Genomic DNA, 16557 nt, shown 5'->3' with positions numbered 1-16557 from the left:
AGGGAGAATTTTCCTGAACAGCACACTAATGGTTGGGGTTCTATGATCAACAATTGATAAATGAGGCGTCATGGAACTGAAAATCTTCTGTAAGTCAAAAGACATAGTCAATAGAGCAAATTGGACACCTACAGATTGGGAAAAATATTCTTCACTAACCCTACATCTGTCAAATGCCTAATATTCAAAATAAAAATGAAACTCATGATGCTAACATACAAAAAAAAAAAAAACCAACCAAAAAAACCACACACACACACACACACACACACACACACACACACACACACAAAACAAATAACCAAATTTAAAAATGGGTTACAGAGCAGAGCTAAACAGAACAATCTCAAATGGCCAAAAGAACTTAAGGAAATATTCAAAGTCCTTAGTCATCAGGGAAATGCAAATGAAAACAACCCTGAGTTTCTACCTCACACCAATCAGAATGGCTAAAAAAACTCAAGTGCAGCACATGCTGGCAAGGATGTGGAGAAAAAGGGTAATTTCCCTCATTCCTTTCTGGTGGGATCACAAACTGTTACAACCACTCTTGAAATTAATCTAAAACTTTCTCAGAAAATTGGAACTATTTCTATCTGGAGTCTCAGCTATACCACTCTTGGGCATATATCCAAAAGATCCCCTACCATACCACAGGGTCATGTGCTCCACTGTGCTATAGTGGCCTTATTTGTAATAGCCAGAAGTTGGAAACAGCACAGATGTTCATCAGCTGAAGAGCGAATACAGAAAATGTAGTTCATTTACACAATGGAATATTATTCAGCTTTTTTTAAGAGGAAATCATGAATTTTGAGGGAAAAGGGGTAAATTTGGACAATATTATTCTAAGTGAGGTAACTCAGCCCCAAAACCACATGCATGGTATGTACTCACTCACTGATCAGTAGATGTTAGCCTAAAATTACAGAATACCTAAGATACAACCCATATACTATAAAAAGTGTAAGAAGGCAAAGGGCACAAATGAGGAATCTTCAATAATGATAATTGAAAGAAATAATTACTGAAAGAAATAATCAGGGAAAGCAGAATTCCTATGCAGAATTCCTCTGATCATGTACTATGATATGGAAATTTAAACTAAATAAACCATTTCCTTCCCATCTTATATTTGTTTTACTCATTGTGTTTCATCACAGTAATACAAATGCTAAATAAGACAGGAAGAAAGTAATCAATAGTCCTAACCCGAAGCAAAACCTATGAGCTATAATGATGACCAACATGGACAGGTACCTATAAATGTGCAATAAGTGATACAGTTTTTGGGAAACAATGGTTATCCAATTTGACTTAATGCTCACTCAACATGAAGGAAATTATGTCTTATATTTGCAACCTATAAAATTTCCTAGAGCTGGTAAGTAATATGCTGTCGAAGAGAATGTTCTACTACTACTACTTTGCTAGATCAACATAATTGGTAATTACACACTAAATATTATTCTTATACCCACCAATAAATGGAGCCATCAGCTCTCATCTGAGAAACTTTATTTTACAGATAATTGAGATCATCACATATGTCTTTTTTTTTTTAATGGACATTGGGCCAGGCATGGGGTGCACGCTTTTAATCCCCGTACTTGGTAGCCAGAGGCAGGCGAATTTCTGAGTTCGAGGCCAGAGGAATGGATACAGAAAAGGTGGAATATTTACACAGTGGAGAACTACTCAGATATTAAAAACAATAAATTCATGAAATTCTTAGGCAAATGGACAGAAATAGAAAATATAATCTTGAGTGAGGTAACTCAATCACAAAAGAACACACATGCTATGTACTCACTGATAAGTAGATATTAGCCCAAAAGTTTATACCCAACATACAGTTCAGAGACCACATGAAGCTCAAGAAGGACGAAGACCAAAGTGTGGTTTCGTTGGTCCTTCTTAGAAGGAGGAACAACATACTTACAGGAGGAAATATGGAGACAAAGTGTGGAACAGAGACAGAAGGAAAGGCCATGAAGAGACTGCCCCACTTGGGGATCTATCCCATATACAGTTACCAAACCCAGATACTAGTGTGGATGCCAAGAAGTGCTAGCAGAAATGAACCTGATATAGCTGTCTCCTGAGAGGCTCTGCCAGAGCCTGACATATACGGAGATGTTCACAGCCAACCATTGAATTGAGCACCAGGACCACAATCGAGGAGATAGAGAAAGGACTAAACGTTCTAAAGGGGTTTGCAATCCCATAGTAAGAACAACAATATCAACTAACCAAACTCCTCTCCTCCCCTCGGAGCTCCCAGGGTCTAAACCACCAACCAGAGAGTACTTGTGGAAGAAACCATGGCTGTAGCTGCATATGTAGCAGAGGGTGGCCTTATCTGGTATCAATGGGAGAAGGCCTTGGTCCTGTGAAGACCCAAGTGTAGGGGAATGCCAGGATGGGGCAGGAGGCAGGAGTGGGTGGGTGGCTATGGAAGCTGAGGGAATGGGGATGGGATAGGGTATTCCCAGTGGGGAAAAAAATAGAAAAGGGGATAACAATTGAAATGTAAATAAAACAATATCCAATAAAAAGAAAGATCATGGCTTTTATAAATGAATGCATTACTGGTGTATTGTTCTCAACACATACACAAGTTACAATGTTCTATAAAGTTGAACTTTTGAACCTTACTTTCCTTTCTTTAAAAAGGAGGATAATAAATAAAATAGAATAAAATATATAATAATATAAAATAAACTAACATATTAGATTTACACAAAGCAAACAGGAAAAGAGCCCAAGAAAATGTACAATAATCAGAGACCACGTGGTTTGTACAATCAGTAAGTCATTAAAAACACTAAGCTGGAATCTAATATATATGCAGATGTTCTGGTGCAGACTACGAAGGCCCAGTTTATCCTGCTTCAATATCTGTGAGTTACTATGAACTTTGCTTATATTAATATAGAGACTTCTCTTTTCTTGGTGTCCTCTGTGCTCTCTGGATCTGATACTTTTCTTTTCTTTTCTTTTCTTTTCTTTTCTTTTCTTTTCTTTTCTTTTCTTTTCTTTTCTTTTCTTTTCTTTTCTTTCCTTTCCTTTCCTTTCCTTTCCTTTCCTTTCCTTTCCTTTCCTTTCCTCTCCCTCTCCCTCTCCCTCTTTCTTTTCTTTTCTTTTCTTTTCTTTTCTTTTCTTTAATTTTCTTTAATTTTCTTTAATTTTCTTTTCTTTTCATTTATTCTTTTCTCATACCACAAGTCCTAACCATAGCCTGCCTACTGACCCAACCCCCAGTGTTTGACTGTGAGTCTCTGTAATTCTTCCCATCTTTGTTAGAGGACTGGTTCGAACGGTTTGTTTTCATTCAGCTGTCAGAATGATATGGGAATCTGTTCACTGAGATCTTACAGGAAGCCTTCCTCCATTTGCCTTCCCTGAGTTGGGAAATAAACTTACCAACTGCCAATGGCTGAGCAGAATGAAATAGGTGGGACTTTGAGATTTTTTGGGCAAGGAGAAGAAAGGAGTGGGAGAGGAGAATCATCATGACTAAGAGGGAGAAGGATCAGGTTTAAGAGCTGCAGGAGAGAAACCCTCCAGCAATGTAGGTGGAAAGGTAATATAGGCCTATGGGGGTAGCTTTCCAGAAGGCAACAGGGTAACAGAGATGAAATATAGATTTATAGAATGTGTTAAACCAGAAATACTGAAGGGCATCTATGGAGTTTGGATGATATGGGGCACTGGATTTGGAGGAATAGAGGAAAAGGTAAAGATCTGCAGTTACCCTAAATGCTTCCCTGGAAGGAATGGTCTGTAAGTTCCCAGGGACTACCTACTGGAGTTGGAGGCTGGAATAAAGCAATTAGTGGTGAAAGTAGTTTGGAATGCTGATTCTATGTGATCCATTGGAGATGGGCACTCTGAAGCAGATGGTCTGTTGCAGAGCTTGGAAAGGATTCTCAGATTGAATTTGGAGGAAAGAATGAGAGGCAAAGATCCATTTTTAGCCTATTTTCTTCCCTTGTCAGAGTACTTATTTTTATTTTTATAACCTTCTTGCTATTGTCTGTTGAACCACTTGTTAACTCTGAAGACTTACGAATATTCTGATTTTAGGGTCTATCTTAACTTTCCTACTTTTCTTTTTTTTTTCCTTTTTTTAAAATTAGGTATTTTCCTCATTTACATTTCCAATGCTATCCCAAAAGTCCCCCATACGCTCCCCCCACTCCCACTTTTTGGCCCTGTCGTTCCCCTGTACTGGGGCATATAAAGTTTGCATGTCCAATGGGCCTTTCTTTCCAGTGATGGCCGACTAGGCCATCTTTTGATACATATGCAGCTAGAGTCAAGAGCTCCGGGGTACTGGTTAGTTCATAATGTTGTTTCACCTATAAGGTTGCAGATCCTTTTAACTCCTTGGGTATTTTCTCTAGCTCCCCCATTGGGGGCCCTGTGATCCATCCAATAGCTGACTGTGAGCATCCACTTATGTGTTTGCTAGGCCCTGGTAGAGTCTCACTAGAGACAGCTATATCAGGGTCCAATCATCACAATCTTGATAGTATGTGCAATGGTATCAGAGTTTGGAAGTTGATTATGGGATGGATCCCTGGAAATCCAGTCTCTAGATGGTCCATTCTTTTGTCTCAGCTCCAAACTTTGTCTCTGTAACTCCTTCCATGGATGTTTTGTTTCCAATTCTAAGGAGGGGCAAAGTATCCACACTTTGGTCTTCGTTCTTCTTGAGATTCACGTGTTTTGCAAATTGTACCTTATATCTTGGGTATTCTACGTTTCTGGGCTAATATCCACTTATCAGTGAGTACATATCATTTGAGTTCTTTTGTAATTGGGTTACCTCACTCAGGATAATGCCCTCCAGGTCCAACAACTTGCCTAGGATTTTCATAAATTCATTCTTTTTAATAGCTGGGTAGTACTCCATTGTGTAAATGTACCACATTTTCTGTATCCATTCCTCTGTTGAGGAACATCTGGGTTCTTTCCAGCTTCTGGCTATTATAAATAAGGCTGCTATGAACATAGTGGAGCATGTTTCTTTCTTACTTGTTGGAACATCTTCTGGATATATGGCCAGGAGAGGTATTGCGGAATCCTCCAGTAGTACCATGTCCAATTTTTTGAGAAACCGCCAGACTGATTTCCAGAGTGGTTGTACAAGCTTGCAATCCCACCAACAGTGGAGGAGTGTTCCTCTTTCTCCATATCCCTGCCAGCATCTGCTGTCACCTGTATTTTTGATTTTAGCCATTCTGACTGGTATGAGATGGAATCTCAGGGTTGTTTTGATTTGCATTTCCCTGATGATTAAGGATGCTGAACATTTTTTCAAGTGTTTCTCAGCCATTCGGTATTCCTCAGGTGAGAATTCTTCTTTTAGCTCTGAGTCCCATTTTTTAATGAGGTTATTTGATTTTCTGGAGTCCACCTTCTTGAGTTCTTTATATGTATTGGATATTAGTTCTCTATCTGATTTAGGATAGGTAAAGATACTTTCCCAATCTGTTGGTGGCCTTTTTGTCTTATTGATGGTGTCTTTTGCCTTGCAGAACCTTTGATGAGGTCCCATTTGTCAATTCTCAATCTTACAGCACAAGCCATTGCTGTTCTATACAGGAATTTTTCCCCTGTGCCAATATTTCAAGACATTTCTCCCCTTTCTCCTCTATAAGTTTCAGTGTTTCTGGTTTTATGTGGAGCTCCTTGATCCACTTAGATTTGACCTTAGTACAAGAAGATAGGAATGGATCAATTTGAATTCTTTTACATGATAACCACCAGTTGTGCCAGCACCATTTGTTGAAAATGCTGTCTTTTTTCCACTGGATGGTTTAGGTCCCTTGTCAAAGATCAAGTGACCATAAGTGTGTGGGTTCATTTCTGGGTCCTCAATTCTATTCCATTGTTCTACTTTTCTGTCCTTATACCAGTATCATGCCGTTTTTATCACAATTGCTCTGTAGTAAAGCTTTAGGTCAGGCCTGGGGATTCCACCGAAGGTTCTTTTATCCTTGAGAAGACTTTTTGCTATCCTAGGTTTTTTTGTTATTTCAGATGAATTTGCAGATTGCCCTTTCTAATTCATTGAAGAATTGAGTTGAATTGCATTGAATCTGTAGATTGCTTTTGGCAAGATAGCCATTTTTACAATGTTGATCCTGCCAATCCATGAGCATGGAAGATCTTTCCATCTTCTGAGATCTTCTTTAATTCTTTCTTCAGAGACTTGAAGTTCTTATCATACAGATCTTTCACTTCCTTAGTTAGAGTGGAGCCAAGGTAATTTATATTATTTGTGACTATTGAGAAGGGTGTTGTTTCCCTAATTTCTTTCTCAGCCTGTTTATTCTTTGTGTAGAGAAAGGTCATTGACTTGTTTGAGTTAATTTTATATCCAGCCACTTCACCGAAGCTGTTTATCAGGTTTAGGAGTTCTCTGGTGGAATTTTTAGGGTCACTAATATATATGATCATATCATCTGCAAAAAGTGATATTTTTACTTGTTTTTTTATCCAATTTGTATCCCCTGATCTCCTTTTGTTGTCGAATTGCTCTGGCTAGGACTTCAAGTGCAATGTTGAATAGGTAGGGAGAAAGTGGGCAGCCTTGTCTCGTCCCTGATTTTAGTGAGATTGCTTCCAGCTTCTCCCCATTTACTCTGATGTTGGCTACTGGTTTGCTGTAGATTGCTTTTATCATGTTTAGGTATGGGCCTTGAATTCCTGATCTTTCCAAGACTTTTATCATGAATGGGTGTTGGATTTTGTCAAATGCTTTCTCCACATCTAAGGAGATGATCATGTGTTTTTTGTCTTTGAGTTTGTTTATATAACGGATTACGTTCATGGATTTCCATATATTAACCCATCCCTGCATCCCTGGAATAAAATCTACTTGGTCAGGATGGATGATTGTTTTAATGTGTTCTTGGATTCGGTTAGTGAGAATTTTATTGAGTATTTTTGCATCAATATTTATAAGAGAAATTGGTCTGAAGTTCTCTATCTTTGTTGGATCTCTCTGTGGTTTAGGTATCAGAGTAATTGTGGCTTCATACAATGAGGTGGGTAGAGTACCTACTACTTCTATTTTGTGGAATAGTTTGAGCAGAACTGGAATTAGATCTTTTTTGAAGATCTGATAGAACTCTGCACTAAACCCATCTGGTCCTGGGCTTTTTTTCTTTTTTGGTTGGGAGACCTTTAATGACTGCTTCTATTTCTTTAGGGGATATGGGACTATTTGGATCGTTAACTTGATCCTGGTTTAACTTTGGTACCTGGTATCTGTCTAGAAATTTGTCAATTTTGTCCAGGTTTTCCAGTTTTGTTGAGTTTAGCCTTTTGTAGAAGGATCTGATGGTGTTTTGGATATCTTCAGGGTTTGTTGTTATGTCCCCCTTTTCATTTCTGATTTTGTTAATTAGGATGATGTCCCTGTGCCCTCTAGTGAGTCTGGCTAAGCGTTTATCTATCTTGTTGATTTAGTCAAAGAACCAGCTCCTCCTTTGGTCGATTCTTTGAATAGTTCTTCTTGTTCCCACTTGGTTGATTTTGCCCCTGAGTTTGATTATTTCCTGCCATCTACTCCTCTTGTGTGAATTTGCTTCCTTTTGTTCTAGAGCTTTTAGATGTGTTGTCAAGGTGCTAGTGTGTGCTCTCTTTTTGGAGGCACTCAGAGCTATGTGTTTCCTTCTTAGAAATGCGTCCATAGTGTCCCATAAGTTTGGGTATGTTGTGGCTTCATTTTCATTAAACTCTAAAAAGTCTTTAATTTCTTTCTTTATTCCATCCTTGACTAAGGTATCATTGAGAAGAGTGTTGTTCAGTTTCCACGTGAATGTTGGCTTTCCATTATTTATGTTGTTATTGAAGATTAGCCTTAGTCCATGGTGTTTTGATAGGATGCATGGGACGATTTCATTATTTTTGTATCTGTTGAGGCCTGTTTTGTGACCAATTGTATGGTCAATTTTGGAGAAGGTACCATGAGGTACTGAGAAGAAGTTATATCCTTTTGTTTTAGGATAAAATTTTCTGTAGATATCTGTTAAGTCCATTTGTTTCATCACTTCAGTTAGTTTCACTGTGTCCCTGTTTAGTTTCTGCTTCCACGATCTGTCCATTGATGAAAGTGGTGTGTTGAAGTCTCCCACTATTGTTGTGTGAGGTGCAATATGTGTTTTGAGCTTTACTAAAGTTTCTTTAATGAATGTGGCTGCCCTTGCATTTGGAGCATAGATATTCAAAATTGAGAGTTCCTCTTGGAGGATTTTACCTTTGAGGAGTATGAAGTGTCCCTCCTTGTCTTTTTTGATAACTTTGGGTTGGAAATAGATTTTATCCGATATTAGAATGGCTACTCCAGCCCGTTTCTTCACACCATTTGCTTGGAAAACTGTTTTCCAGCTTTTTACTCTTCGGTAGTGTCTGTCTTTTCCCTGAGATGGGTTTCCTGTAAGCAGCAGAACGTTGGGTCCCATTTGTGTAGACAGTCTGTTAGTCTATGTCTTTTGTTGGGGGAGTTGAGTCCATTGATATTAAGAGATATTAAGGAAAAGTGATTGTTGCTTCCTATTATTATTATTATTTTTTTTTTTTTTTAGTGTTGGCATTCTGTTTTTGTGGCTGTCTTCTTTTTGGTTTGTTGAGGGATTACTTTCTGGCTTTTTCTAGGACATGGTTTCCATCCTTGTATTGGTTTTTTTCTGTTATTATCCTTTGAAGGGCTGGATTCGTGGACACATAATGTGTCAATTTGGTTTTGTCGTGGAAAACTTTGGTTTCTCCATCAATTGTAATTGAGAGTTTGGCTGGGTATAGTAGCCTTGGATGGCATTTGTGTTCTCTTAGGGTCTGTATAACATCTGTCCAGGATCTTCTGTCTTTCATAGTCTCTGGTAAAAAGTCTGGTGTAATTCTGATAGGCCTGCCTTTATATGTTACTTGACATTTTTCCCTTACTGCTTTTAATATTCTATCTTTATTTAGTGCATTTTTTGGTCTGATTATTATGTGTCTGGAGGAATTTCTTTTCTGGCCCATTCTATTTGGAGTTCTGTAGGCTTCTTGTATGTTCATGGGCATCTCTTTCTTTAGGTTTGAGAAGTTTTCTTCTGTAATTTTCTTGAAGATATTTGCTGGCCCTTTAAGTTGAAAATCTTCATTCTCATCTACTCCTATTGTCCGTAGGTTTGGTCTTCTCATTGTGTCCTCAATTTCCTGGATGATTTGAGTTAGGATCTTTTTGTATTTTGTATTTTCTTTGATTGTTGTGACGATGTTCTCTATGGAATCTTCTGCACCTGAGATTCTCTCTTCCATCTCTTGTATTTTGTTGCTGATGCTTGCATCTATGGTTCCAGATTTCTTTCCTAGGTTTTCTATCTCCAGCATTGCCTCACTTTGGGTTTTTGTTATAGTGTCTACTTCCCTTTTTAGGTCTTGGATGGTTTTATTCAATTCCATCACCTGTTTGGTCACGTTTTCTTGCAATACTTTAAGGGATTTTTTGTGCTTCCTCTTTAAGGTCTTCTACCTGTTTAGCAGTATTCTCCTTTAATTCTTTAAGTGAGTTATTAACGTCCTTCTTGATGTCCTCTACCATCATCATGAGATATGCTTTTAAATCCGGGTCTAGTTTTTCAGGTGTGTTGGGGTGCCCAGGACTGGGTGGGGTGGGAGTGCTGCTTTCTGATGATGGTGAGTGGTCTTGTTTTCTGTTAGTAAGATTCTTACGTTTGTCTTTCGCCATCTGGTAATCTCTGGAGTTAGTTGTTGTAGTTGTCTCTGGTTAGATCTTGTTCCTCAGGTGTTTATGTTAGCCTCTATCAGCAGACCTGGGAAACTAGCTCTCTCCTGAGTTTCAGTGTTCAGAGTACTCTCTGCCGGTAGGCTCTCCTCTTGCAGGGAAGGTGCCCAGATATCTGGTGTTTGAACCTGTCTCCTCCAGAAGTTATGATCCATTCACAGAGGTCTTAATTCAAGTGGAGGGTCCTGTGTATACCTTACGGGTGTCAGCAGACTCCATGCCCAAAATACTCCTGTGCTGGCATGGACCGGAAGGGACTTGTGCCCCTGATCAGGCCCGGTTTTCTGCTTCCCTAATTAATGCAGTATCAGGTCCCTTGTGATTGGATTGGAGCAGCAGCTGTGTTCCACTTGCCAGAGGTCTTAAGATCCTGTGGTGGGTCTTGTGGGTAGCTTGAGGGTGTCAGCCGACTCTTTGACCTAGCTACCCTGGTGCTGGTGGGACTGGAAGGGCACTTTTCTACTTTTCAAGTTTGTTCACAGGCTTGGATTTATGTAGTGTCTTATAATAACTTCTCTCTTTGCTTTATTCCTTCATTCTTACCAACATTTTATTGACCAATTAATCTTTCTGAGGCATTTTGTTTTTCATTGCAATTTCTTGTCCGTAGAATAAAAAAATAAACTTATTGAGGACTTCGAACTCTGTAAACTTCTCTATAATATAATAGGCACTTAGAAATATGGTAGGTAAGTAGCATGGTCTATTCTATGCTGTTAGTACCATAGTCTATCCTATGGTTTTTCTATCTGAAACAATTTGTTTTCTGTTTTACACATCTATTTCTTCTATGGAGCATTTCCTAATGATAGTAATATTTATTTCTTTATTCTACCATTTTCTTATTTCCTAATCCAAAATATAGTACTGACAGATTTAGAAAAGCTAAAATTATAGAAAATTATAGAAAAGCTGAAAATTGAACAGTTTTTTGAAAAGTTTATATATAAAATATAAAAAGTATATATATATTTATATATTTATATTTGTGTGTGTGTGTGTGTGTGTGTGTGTGAAATTCTAACCAAAATGACTCAAAGTATTCTAGAACTAAGACTATTTCCTAAAGTTTAGTAAAACTTGGATGAAAATTCCAGCTCCTTTCATTTATTTCTGGAATAAATCATTTTGGGAAATAAATAGCATTTAGTACACAGCATATATTTTTCATTCAAAATAGTAAGCCAGATTTCAATTTCTCTTAGAAATTGTTTAAAAGGAAATAAATATTTGTCTGTCTACTCTTCTAAGAAATTTTGTGAATCTTTGGGGAATGGTTGATATAGGTGTCTTATCCATGGCTAAGCACTCATAGTTAATTATTCTTGGCACTTCAGAAAATTGTGTGTCTTTGAATATCCATTACTCACTAAACAACACTAGTAATAAAGATTAAAAGTAGCAAAAAATGTTTGAAATCTTAGAAAGGAGATCAAGAACAAGGTCATTTATCAAAGCAAAAGCAGGAGGTACGTACAGACAGCCTGATTTGGTCAGGCTGTCTCTTTCTCGCTCTCTGTCTCTCTCTCTGTCTCTTTTTATCCTCTCTCTTTCCCCATACCTTCCTACAATAAGGCTCTAAAACTATAGACTGTCTCTGTTCATCAAGGCCTGGACTAAAGACACTTGCCTGAGTGAGAAATCACCCAGCGCCCCCCCCCCCCCATGCTTTCCCCTGCCCCCTCTTCCAGTATCTCTTGGGCCTAGTTTCACTCTGGGGCCCTTATTCTGTTCTCAGTTCCTCTGTAGTATCCAATGTAGGATGTCAGAGACGGAGAACCTGGTACCAGGGGCTGCCCCTTGTCCACCCCCACCCCCTCAGTCATGTGGGGTCAGTGACTTCACACAGCCAGATGCCCACCCAGGGCCACCTGGAAATCGTACAGCAGTCCTCCCACAACTGCCCACCCAGAGCACAGGAACTCTGGTCAGACACGGGCTCTCTCCCTCCCCTCTTCCCCTACATCCACAGCCCCTCACCCTTGGGTATGAGAAATTTCTAGGCACGGATTTTAACCATGTTTATTGTGTCAGGCAAGGTGCCACTATTGTGCAGCAGGCCTCAAACTCAATTAAGATAGTGGTTGATTACCCTTTCAAACTGTATTGCCAATATGGCATCATTGGGCATATCCTGCTGGCTTAAGAGAATATCAACAAACTTTAGTAGATTTTTCAGCAGTATGAATGTATGCCAACAAAGGAAAGTATAAGGAGTAGAAATATGAAATGCTGTCCTCTGGGCATGGTGTGGCTGCGGTCCAAATGAACTCAAAGAAGCTATGATTACTTGCGTACATTTACAATATTAAAGAACTTCTGCAAAAGTTCCAGTTTAAACAGGCAGGGCTCTCGTGGCCAGCCACTGAGGAACTACATACAGTGGATTTTTGATGGATGAGAGTCACTTTGGAGTGGGGGAGTATCCACTGGTAAATTGTCCTTGACTCATGAGATGACCCCACACCCATGTGCATATTGGCAAAACAAATTAGACTCAATGACCAATGAAGACAGAAGAAGAAGAAGAAGAAGAAGAAGAAGAAGAAGAAGAAGAAGAGGAAGAGGAAGAGGAAGAGGAAGAGGAAGAGGAAGAGGAAGAGGGAAGAGGGAAGGAAGGAAGGAAGGAAGGAAGGAAGGAAGGAAGGAGGAGGAGGAGGAGGAGGAGGAGGAATTAATAAAAAGAAAAAGATGTCCTGAGGGACATGGGTATTGATAGAGAGATGACTATGATCACTATACCTCTATACACTTCTCAAAGAATATGTTTAAAAAGAAGCATGTATTTAAGACTTATGGAATAATTTGAGGAAATAAGGATTTTAAAACATTTTCCCAGAGGATGAATAGATGTAGTTTACCATGAGGATACAAGCTTTTGAAATAATTTGCCATGCTTAGTAGATTCAAAATAAAAATAATCTTTTGTGAATAAGGAATATCACATGAGTGCTCGCTTCGGCAGCACATATACTAAAATTGGAACGATACAGAGAAGATTAGCATGGCCCCTGCGCAAGGATGACACGCAAATTCGTGAAGCGTTCCATATTTTTACAGGAGAGCACTGCTAAAGAGTTACAAGCTCTTAAAGAAAAGCAGGAAAACACAGCCAAACAGGTGATGGAAATGAACAAAACCATACTAGAACTAAAAGGGGAAGTAGACACAATAAAGAAAACCCAAAGCGAGGCAACGCTGGAGATAGAAACCCTAGGAAAGAGATCTGGAACCATAGATGCGAGCATCAGCAACAGAATACAAGAAATGGAAGAGAGAATCTCAGGTGCAGAAGATTCCATAGAGAACATCGACACAACAGTCAAAGAAAATACAAAATGCAAAAGGATCCTAACTCAAAACATCCAGGTAATCCAGGACACAATGAGAAGACCAAACCTACGGATAATAGGAATTGATGAGAATGAAGATTTTCAACTTAAAGGGCCAGCTAATATCTTCAACAAAATAATAGAAGAAAACTTCCCAAACATAAAAAAAGAGATGCCCATGATCATACAAGAAGCATACAGAACTCCAAATAGACTGGACCAGAAAAGAAATTCCTCCCGACACATAATAATCAGAACAACAAATGCACTAAATAAAGATAGAATATTAAAAGCAGTAAGGGAGAAAGGTCAAGTAACATATAAAGGAAGGCCTATCAGAATTACACCAGACTTTTCACCAGAGACTATGAAAGCCAGAAGAGCCTGGACAGATGTTATACAGACACTAAGAGAACACAAATGCCAGCCCAGGCTACTATACCCGGCCAAACTCTCAATTACCATAGATGGAGAAACCAAAGTATTCCACGACAAAACCAAGTTCACACAATATCTTTCCACGAATCCAGCCCTTCAAAGGATAATAACAGAAAAGAAGCAATACAAGGACGGAAATCACGCCCTAGAACAACCAAGAAAGTAATCATTCAACAAACCAAAAAGAAGACAGCCACAAGAACAGAATGCCAACTCTAACAACAAAAATAAAAGGGAGCAACAATTACTTTTCCTTAATATCTCTTAATATCAATGGACTCAATTCCCCAATAAAAAGACATAGACTAACAGACTGGCTACACAAACAGGACCCAACATTCTGCTGCTTACAGGAAACCCATCTCAGGGAAAAAGACAGACACTACCTCAGAGTGAAAGGCTGGAAAACAATTTTCCAAGCAAATGGACTGAAGAAACAAGCTGGAGTAGCCATTTTAATATCGGATAAAATCGACTTCCAACCCAAAGTTATCAAAAAAGACAAGGAGGGACACTTCATACTCATCAAAGGTAAAATCCTCCAAGAGGAACTCTCAATTCTGAATATCTACGCACCAAATGCCAGGGCAGCCACATTCATTAGAGACACTTTAGTAAAGCTCAAAGCATACATTGCACCTCACACAATAATAGTGGGAGACTTCAACACACCACTTTCTTCAAAGGACAGATCGTGGAAACAGAAACTAAACAGGGACACAGTGAAACTAACAGAAGCTATGAAACAAATGGACCTGACAGATATCTACAGAACATTTTATCCTAAAACAAAAGGATATACCTTCTTCTCAGCACCTCACGGGACCTTCTCCAAAATTGACCATATAATTGGTCACAAAACAGGCCTCAATAGATACAAAAATATTGAAATTGTCCCATGTATCCTATCAGACCACCATGGCCTTAGACTGATCTTCAATAACAACATAAATAATGGAAAGCCAACATTCACGTGGAAACTGAATAACACTCTTCTCAATGATACCTTGGTCAAGGAAGGAATAAAGAAAGAAATTAAAGACTTTTTAGAGTTTAATGAAAATGAAGCCACAACGTACCCAAACCTATGGGACACAATGAAAGCATTTCTAAGAGGGAAACTCATAGCGCTGAGTGCCTCCAAGAAGAAACGGGAGACAGCACATACTAGCAGCTTGACAACACATCTAAAAGCCCTAGAAAAAAAGGAAGCAAATTCACCCAAGAGGAGTAGACGGCAGGAAATAATCAAACTCAGGGGTGAAATCAACCAAGTGGAAACAAGAAGAACTATTCAAAGAATTAACCAAACGAGGAGTTGGTTCTTTGAGAAAATCAACAAGATAGATAAACCCTTAGCTAGACTCACTAAAGGGCACAGGGACAAAATCCTAATTAACAAAATCAGAAATGAAAAGGGAGACATAACAACAGATCCTGAAGAAATCCAAAACACCATCAGATCCTTCTACAAAAGGCTATACTCAACAAAACTGGAAAACCTGGACGAAATGGACAAATTTCTGGACAGATACCAGGTACCAAAGTTGAATCAGGATCAAGTTGACCATCTAAACAGTCCCATATCACCTAAAGAAATAGAAGCAGTTATTAATAGTCTCCCAACCAAAAAAAGCCCAGGACCAGATGGGTTTAGTGCAGAGTTCTATCAGACCTTCAAAGAAGATCTAATTCCAATTCTGCACAAACTATTTCACAAAATAGAAGTAGAAGGTACTCTACCCAACTCATTTTATGAAGCCACTATTACTCTGATACCTAAACCACAGAAAGATCCAACAAAGATAGAGAACTTCAGACCAATTTCTCTTATGAATATCGATGCAAAAATCCTCAATAAAATTCTCGCTAACCGAATCCAAGAACACATTAAAGCAATCATCCATCCTGACCAAGTAGGTTTTATTCCAGGGATGCAGGGATGGTTTAATATACGAAAATCCATCAATGTAATCCATTATATAAACAAACTCAAAGACAAAAACCACATGATCATCTCGTTAGATGCAGAAAAAGCATTTGACAAGATCCAACACCCATTCATGATAAAAGTTTTGGAAAGATCAGGAATTCAAGGCCCATACCTAAACATGATAAAAGCAATCTACAGCAAACCAGTAGCCAACATCAAAGTAAATGGAGAGAAGCTGGAAGCAATCCCACTAAAATCAGGGACTAGACAAGGCTGCCCACTTTCTCCCTACCTTTTCAACATAGTACTTGAAGTATTAGCCAGAGCAATTCGACAACAAAAGGAGATCAAGGGGATACAAATTGGAAAAGAGGAAGTCAAAATATCACTTTTTGCAGATGATATGATAGTATATATAAGTGACCCTAAAAATTCTACCAGAGAACTCCTAAATCTGATAAACAGCTTCGGTGAAGTAGCTGGATATAAAATAAACTCAAACAAGTCAATGGCCTTTCTCTATACAAAGAATAAACAGGCTGAGAAAGAAATTAGGGAAACAACACCCTTCTCAATAGTCACAAATAATATAAAATATCTTGGCGTGACTCTAACTAAGGAGGTGAAAGATCTGTATGATAAAAACTTCAAATCTCTGAAGAAAGAAATTAAAGAAGATCTCAGAAGATGGAAAGATCTCCCATGCTCATGGATTGGCAGGATCAACATTGTAAAAATGGCTATCTTGCCAAAAGCAATCTACAGATTCAATGCAATCCCCATCAAAATTCCAACTCAATTCTTCAACGAATTGGAAGGAGCAATTTGCAAATTTGTCTGGAATAACAAAAAACCTAGGATAGCAAAAAGTCTTCTCAAGGATAAAAGAACTTCTGGCGGAATCACCATGCCAGACCTAAAGCTTTACTACAGAGCAATTGTAATAAAAACTGCATGGTACTGGTATAGAGACAGACAAGTAGACCAATGGAATAGAATTGAAGATCCAGAAATGAACCCACACACCTATGGTCACTTGATCTTCG

The 16557-nt window shown here is 38.6% G+C and overlaps 1 non-coding gene across 1 annotated transcript; it reads left to right on the top strand.

The window, feature by feature from the left end:
- Positions 1 to 12757: 12757 nt before the first annotated feature.
- On the top strand, positions 12758 to 12864 carry Gm26058. Its single transcript, XR_003956653.1, has one exon. It is a non-coding gene; the product is annotated as a U6 spliceosomal RNA (small nuclear RNA).
- The last annotated feature ends 3693 nt before the right edge of the window (positions 12865 to 16557 follow it).

The sequence above is a fragment of the Mus musculus genome, chromosome 6, assembly GCF_000001635.26.
Source record: "Mus musculus strain C57BL/6J chromosome 6, GRCm38.p6 C57BL/6J".
NCBI classification, from domain to species: Eukaryota; Metazoa; Chordata; class Mammalia; order Rodentia; family Muridae; genus Mus; species Mus musculus.
This window is presented reverse-complemented; position numbering and strand designations above follow the sequence as displayed.